This window comes from Manis javanica, chromosome 9 (genome assembly GCF_040802235.1).
Source record: "Manis javanica isolate MJ-LG chromosome 9, MJ_LKY, whole genome shotgun sequence".
NCBI lineage: Eukaryota > Metazoa > Chordata > Mammalia > Pholidota > Manidae > Manis > Manis javanica.
In genome coordinates, this window is record NC_133164.1 from 114,797,757 (window position 1) to 114,805,879 (window position 8,123).

At 38.3% G+C, this 8,123-nt stretch overlaps 1 pseudogene; it reads left to right on the forward strand.

Annotated features, from left to right (window-relative positions):
• Window positions 1-1,636: 1,636 nt before the first annotated feature.
• Window positions 1,637-7,469, forward strand: LOC118969103 (tyrosine--tRNA ligase, mitochondrial pseudogene; annotated as a pseudogene).
• The last annotated feature ends 654 nt before the right edge of the window (window positions 7,470-8,123 follow it).

Sequence of the window (8,123 nt, forward strand, 5' to 3'; positions counted from 1 at the left end):
AATCCTTAAACTAGCTGGTATCCAGGACTAGACCAAGAAGCAGAGACCTACAGATGTATATGTCCTTTTCAAGTTACCTAGTTAGCAGGTGTGGAGTAGGGATCTGAGCTTGGAAAATTTATATTGTCCTGGCCTGCCCTGTGCTAGGTTTTATTTCATCAATTGCAAAATATTTACAAGGTTTTGACTGTTAACACAAGACTTCCTATTTCTTTACCATTTTCCAGTAGCAAAGCAATTGTGTATAGAAACTTTTCCATTTACATATTGGTTTCACTCCTAAGTTTGTTCCCATATCCAAGTTTATAAGTACAAAATGTCATTTGATAAGCCGTAGCTATTTACCTCTAGTTGGTTATTTCCAGTTTCTGCTGGTGTGCACATTTGTGTATTTATGAAATTTTACAAATAGAAATTTTGTACTTAACACTGAATTAAAAGTGAGGAAAAAACCAATGATAGCCAGTCTGTAAAAGTGTTAACTGCATAGTTCATATAAAACTAATAAAATAATTTCTAATACCAGACAATGAATATTCCAAACAACATAGCTTACATTGGAATGATAAATATAAATTAAAAACATTTTACTGATACTAAAACAGGTACTTAATGCCTGAGAAATTGTTTTAAAAATATTGCATAGATACTAGATGAAAAGCAGCTTATCTATTTTGGAAAATAAGGCTGTTACATTTACTTTCAAGTACCCTGGTGAACAAACATTCAAGGTTACAACTTACAATGTATTTTTACAGTAACAATATTTCCCATTAAGCACAACACAATAAATCTTTTTAAGGCTTTTTTGGATGTATTTTTCTTTGAGCTTTATTTAGCCTTGAACAAGGCATCCTGATGAAAACATTTCCTAGAAACCAATGTTGAAAACAAGAACTTATGAAATCCCATTTTATCTACAAAGAGACAGCAATGAAAAGGGGGGAAAAAACTTATTACAACCAATGAAAAATCGTAACTCCTTTGCTTCTAAAAAGTCCTTTTATTGTATTAACACACTGTCAGAGCACATAAACCGATTTCCTATAGCAATCAATTCTAAAACAATTACAAAGCTTGCAACACAGCTCTGGAAAAAATCTTTGAGTTCTCCAGGATGAAAAATTCTCTGAAAGTAATTGAATGATATTTTTGAAGGGAGTGGCTTAAGAATTGTTTTACTTATGGGAAAGTATTAAAAAATAAATATTTGGGTTTTTTTAAACAAACTAGAATACACTGATACACATAAAAAAGAATTCATCTTTAATATTTAGAATCCAGAGGTAATCTCTGTGTGCATTTGTGTATGTAACTCTTTTTTTCTGCCTAGGTATTTCTTTCATCCAAAAGATAATGCTATTAACTCTAATAGGATATATTTTTATAAAGTTTGAGAGTGTTTTCCTTCCCTCCATCATCACAGAGCTGGGAGCATGTCATCCTCATAGAGAAACTCCTTTGCCAATATGGTGCCTGAAAATGAAAGTAGCAATAGCTGACATGTAGAAGAGGAAAACCCCTTCCATTTCTCATTCTGCACATACTTTGGAGGAATATGTAAAAAAGTTTCCTTGAGCATCTCTAAAGCACAGAAGTCCCCAAGGTTAAACTTGCATATTCAGAGAAGCTAGGGATGGGGAACAGAAGTGCGTTCCCGAGGATCAGAAGCCCTGGTGGAGGCAGCAGCATTGCTAAACTGAAGACAGAAGGGAGCAACCTTCCAGAAGAGGTCACTAGACTGAAGGACAGCACTCAGACCAGCAGACCCTTCTTTCTTAGGGTGAACAGAAGCTGAAGCTCTTCAGGGAACTCGAGTTAGTCCTGGAGAGAAGTGGAGGTGAAGAAGGTTGAAATGACTGAATACCAATTGAAAAGACACTGAGATTGTATTCAGAGGGGACTCAGTGTCCATGAATTAGAAAGCTTAACTTTCTTGGCAGCAGTGACTGGACGGGCTGAGAGATTTGTGTGGGGAATTACAGATAAATAGACCTCACTGCACATCCAAGATGGAAGAACTTTGTGAGTGCACATTTTAACCTGCTACATACATGTTCATTATTGTAACTTAGTTTTTTTCAAATATTAGTATATTTTAAATATCTTTCCATAGCTGTAAATATATTGCTACCAAATAATTTAATACTTACATAATTTTTCATTTCACAAGCTTAGTGTAATATATTTAACAAATTCCTTATTTTTGGATGTGACTTGTTTCTCACTTTGTCTTATATAGGTGTATATAAATTATTTTCATCTTTTCCCTTCAATCAAATGTCTAACTCCTGTAATTGCTAGACCACATGGAAAGTGCCTTTTGAGTTTTTGATATGGAATAGTCAAATAGTCCTATAGCAGTATTGTACCAATACACATAACTGAACAGTATTTGTAATGGATCCTTTCATTATATCTGGAAAGCAGTGAATACAAAAATATTTGGAAATTTGATAAACTTTTACTGTTAGTTCAGGTTTTTAAAATTACTTCACTGTAAGTCAATTCAACATTTTTCTTCAGGTACCTGGCTGTTAATTTTCCATTTGCTTATATTTCAAATGATACATATTTGTCTGATTGTTTCTATATAAAATATTAATATTGATTTGCCTGTAATGTATTAAAAGATTTCCAGTTGATCGATTGCTTTGTTTTTAATAAACTTCTTGGAATAATTTTGGATTTCTAAAACATTAGCTTAGATAATTCATAGTCTTCCAAATACCTTCAACCTGGTTTTCCCTGATGTTAACATCTTACATGACCATGATACATTTGGAAAAAAAAGTAACTAGGGACTCTGTGACCTCGTACTACACTGAAGGACAGTGACTGCAATGGGGTATGTGTGGGGGGGACTTGATAATGAGGGTGAATTTAATAACCACATTGTTTTTCTTGTGAAACCTTCATAAGAGTGTATATCAATGATACATTAATAAAAAAAATTTAAAAATAAAATAAAAATAAATTCCCTAAAAAAAACGAACTAAGAATTTCACATTGGTACAATATTATTAACCGAACCATAGACTTTATTCAGACTTCACCAGTTTTCCCACTAATGTCCTTCTGTTCCAGAATCTAATTCTGGATACCTCATTTCCTTTGTTATCATGTGCTTTTAGTGTTTTTCAGTCTGTGACTGTTTCTCTGTCTTGTCTTATTTTTTGTAACTGTGGAAGTTTTGAAGACTACCGCTAAGATATTTTGAAGAATGGTGTTCAACTTGTGCCTTTCTGATATTTTCTCATGATTAGATTGGGGTTAGTGGCACAAAGGCGAGGTGCACCTGTATGGTGGTTCGTCTTATATATTAACTTGGCTCGGCTCTGTTCCCCAGGTTTTAATCAAACAGTAATTTTGGTGTTTCTGTGAAGGTATTTTATAGATATGATTAACACGTATAATCAATTGGTATTAAGTAAAAGTGATCACCCTTGAAAATATGGGTGGGCATTATCATATCAGTTGGAAGCTTTAGGAGCAAAAACAGATTTCCTGAAATTTAACAAGAAGAAATTTCGCCTTAAGCTTCAGGAAGCAAGTACTGCCAGAGTTCCCAGCCTGCTTGACCTGCCTACACATTTCAGAATGCCACTCCCAGCAACCACACAATCCAGTTTCTTTAAACGCATCTGTCTCTCTGTATCTATATCAACCTACTTATTACTCTACTATTGTTCCTACTTATCTGGACAATACTGAGACTTCCATTGCATGATAGCAGGAGGTATATAATATCACTATGACTTATGAAAGGCGATGTTAACCTGATCGCTTGGTTTAGTTGGGGTCTGCCAGGTTCCTCTTTTATAAAGTCTCTATTTTTCCCTATGATACACTACATTTTGCAAATGAGTCGTTAATTCTAGTTTATATCCAAACTGATTGGAATTAATTTCCACCTCCTGAAAGAGGGACTGTCTACATGCATTACTTCTTCACCATTTATTTATTCATTTAACCATTTATTTTTATCAGTATGGACGCATGTACTTATTTTATATTTTGGGTCATAAAAAATATTAGCATTTAGTTTATTGCTCAAATTCTTTCCAACTGTGGCCATTGGGAGTTACTTTTATTTGGTTTCTGTGGCCTTTTCACAAGTCCTCAGCTTTGCTTTGCTTTGTTTTCTTTGAATTCCCTTCTGGTACCACAAGATCTCCTAAATCATCTTCACTTTTTTCATCCCCGTGATTCCAGCTAAAATAATTTTTGAAAGGACCATTTTTTTCTCTTACTGGAGAATTGTGTTTGGAAACCAAGAGATGAGCTCTCTCTGGGTGTTCTCACTGCCATTGAGGTGTCATAATAGACCCTCTCAGTGGGCAGAGCTAAGAAATACATGTGTATACATATGCCATGCATTACTTCTTCACTATTTATTTATTCATTTAACCATTTATTTTTGATAAAATATAAATTATCAGCATGATAGAGCTCATTCTAAACCTCCTCTCTTGCTTATTTTTTTAACTTTTAAAAAATCTGACTGTAACTTTTAAAAATCTGGTTACCATTACCTGTAATTGATTTACCTATCTGTTTAACTCTAGGATAATGTAGTTTCAGAATTCCTAACACATACTCTTGTGGGAAATCAATTTAATAACCAGAGTACAATAATTATGTATGGCTCTTTTTGTCTGCAGCCTTATGTTATTCAGTGACAGCACTGTTTCCAAAACTACTCAAATCAGTTCCTTACCCCCCACCCCCAGCTTCCTTCACTGAGGTCATATCATTCATTTGTAATACATTTAGAGTTATATGTCACCATCTGTACTCCATGCTTGGATCCCTTGATATTTGGCTGATAGTTCAAATTTTGCATACAGTGAAGTTCACACTGTGGGCTTTGACAAATGCATAATCATTTACCGAATACTCCAGTTCATGCAGAACAGTTCCATAACCCTAATAATTCTCCTGTATAGCCCTTTGTAATTAGCCAATTTCCTTTGGGGTAGACAACGTTTTCTCAGAACACAAATAATACAAACCATCATATATATATATATATATAAATCTAGATAATTACATATATATATATCTGTGTTTATAAATTTGACTTCATGAAAATGTAACCTTTTGCTTTTTGAAAGACACTATTATGAAAATGAAGAGGCCACAGACTAGGAGAAAGTATCGATAAGACAGGCATCAGACAAAGAACATGCATGCAAAATATATAAAGATCTACAATTCAGTATTGATAATACAAACTGTGATTTTAAAACATCAACAAAACCTCAGCCCCTTCACAAAAGAAAATATGTAAACAACTAGTGGCACATGAAAAAATTATTTCAGTATTATTCTTATGAGAGAAATTACAAATTAAAATCTCAGTGAGGTAGTACTACAAACCAATTAGACTTACTAAAATGAATTTTAAGAACTCCCATGCTTTGTGTTGTCAAGGATGTAAACCAATTTGAACTCTCAAACTATAGTAGATATGCTAAGTGTGCAACCACACTGGAAGATACTTGGTAGCTTCTTACGAAGTTCAATATACACATCCTGAGACTTTAGTAGTTACCCAGGAGAAGCTAAAAAAGAGGTATGTGTACATCACAATTCATTCCATCTTTATTTCCAATAGTTCAAAAATCAAAGTGTCTATGATCAGAAGAATGGGTAAACAAATTGTGGTAAACTTACACCAGATTACAAAAATGCTGGCAGTAGGGGTTGAGGGGGGTGGGCAAATTCTTGATAAATATGGATGCATTGCAAAATAGTTACTCTGACTGAAAGAAGACAGACCAAATATATAAAGAAAAAACAACTAAACTATATACAACATGATTCTGTTTGCAGATGATTCCTGAAAGCTAATCTGTAGTGACAAAGCATGTCAGTGCTTTCCTGGTGATATTAGTGGAAGAAGGGATGGAGTACAAAGACGCTTTTGAGGTGGTAGAAACGTTTGCTGTCTTGATTGTGGTGATGGTTGTGTACAGTACGCATATACACACACTGATGAAACCGTACAGTATTTTGTATTTCAAACATACTATATTAAAACTTTACAAAAAAATGTACCAAGTGGGGTAGGAGTTGGTAGTGTGGGAGGTGGGGAGGGGCGGGGGCGGGGCGGGGAGCGGCTCTAAGGTCCCAGCATCCCCTTCGGCTCCACCAGGAGGGCGCAGTGGGCGGGGCTGTTCCCAGCCTCAGGGTACCGGCACCCGCCCGGCCCGCAAGCAGCTTGTGGGAGGCTGACACCGGCGCTGGGGGGCGGCTGGCGGCGCAGGCCCTGGGCTCCCGTCCAGGAGTTCCTTCCCCCAGGCGGCGGCGAAGGTCGAGCTCCAGACAGTCCCCCGCGGCTGCGGCCTCGCGGCCCACTCGCTCCGGGCGAGCCACCTGCTGGCGCCGCCGGGCCTCCACACCCCCCGCGAGCGGGCAGCGTGGTGGCGCCCGTGGTGGAAGCCGCCCCGGGGAACTGAGCCGAGCGCAGAAGCGGGCATGGAAGGCCAAGGCGCGCTTCCAGGGCTCTTCCTGACAGGCGGACCCGGGGCAGCCTCACGGTGCTGGACAACTCGGGGCCTGGTACCCGAAGTAGCACCTGGCGGGCGACCTCGCGGCGGTGGGCGGCCGCCGGCCCTGGGGCACGCTGCTGGGCCCGCGGGGCATCCCGCTTCTGCTCCGGACCTGCAGGCCTGAGTTTGGGCTCCCTCCACGTGCTCCAGGCCTGTGACTTCCACTGCGGGTTCCAGCGTCATCTGGTCCAGCTACATGGATCTCATCACCTGGGCGACGCCAGGGTCACATACAAATTCATCTGCAAGTTGCCTGGAGAAACCGTACTTGGAATCTGTTCCTCTGTTATAACTGGACCCAAACTGGGAGACTCCGCCGGCAGTGCTGTTTGCCTAGAGTTAAGACGTCTCCGTCTGAATCATGTCAGTGCTTTTGAATTGTGTCAGTGCTTCGCACGCACCAAGACGGTTCGGTAGAATGGTACTTGAAGCTCTTCATTTTTCTGCCCCTTCCAGAGACTGACTATGTAATGCAGCTGCATGTCACAAAGCTGGAAAAGCAGGGGCTTCAGAAATGACTTGCTGCAGAAGTAACAAAGCTTGTTGGTGAACAAAAAGGGCTGGATTCTGTGAAAAGATGAACACAAGCCCTTTGTCATCACCGCAGAGATGCACTGGAGGTCATGTCTGATCAGACTTAAAATAGTTGTTCAAAGAAGTGGCATTTCCTGAATTAGTTCTTGACTCTGGAACAAAGGTCCTAGATATGCTGCGAAGCAAATGCCATTCCAGATGGCCCTCAAGGGTGTTGGGTGGTGACTGAAGGTGGAGTCAGTTTCAATAACGGACAAGTAACAAGTCCTGAAAGTGGTTTAGTTGTTGGACAACATTTTCTTAAGAATGGACTTTCATTAATTAAAATAGGAAAAATGAGTCCTCTACATTATAAAATGGCTCCATATCATTAAATAAACCCTTCTAGTTGTTCAAACACACTTACACCCATCATTCATTCTTGAAGGCTGGCTTCAGAACTGTACACCTTTGCTTTTGCAAATCGGAACAACAGGGAATGGAGCATATTCTAGGCCTCACAGTGTAAGTAATTTCATTATTTGTATAGATTGGTTAATAATAAGCTATCTGTGTAATGATGGGATATTTTATTTCCTGATCTGCAAACATTAAGGACTACCGTAGAAAACTATGATTTCCTGGGTTGATCTCTTAAAAACTGTAGTTCATTAAAAAAACTGAATGCTGCCTTCCTGCCCTTCTTGTTCTCCATTTGGAGACAGAGCAGAAGGAATTGTGGATACTTTTACATCAGGCACATATCTCACTGATGTCCCCACTAATGTTGTTCTAAAGCTAGCAGTGCCTCTAGTGTCCTTATTAGAATGCAAAATTTAGGCTGGGAAACATAAATAGCTCATTTTTTTGTTATTGTGGAGGAGGTATATATCATTGTCTTTAAAAGGAAAAGTATTGGATAGTTGACATTAGAAATTACAGTAGATAGTTCATTTTCAAGGAAAATAACAAAAATCAGTACTTGACTTTTCAGAAAATGTCTAATTCTGTTGTCCCTCACTTCGGTTTCAGTATCATGAAATTTATTCACAG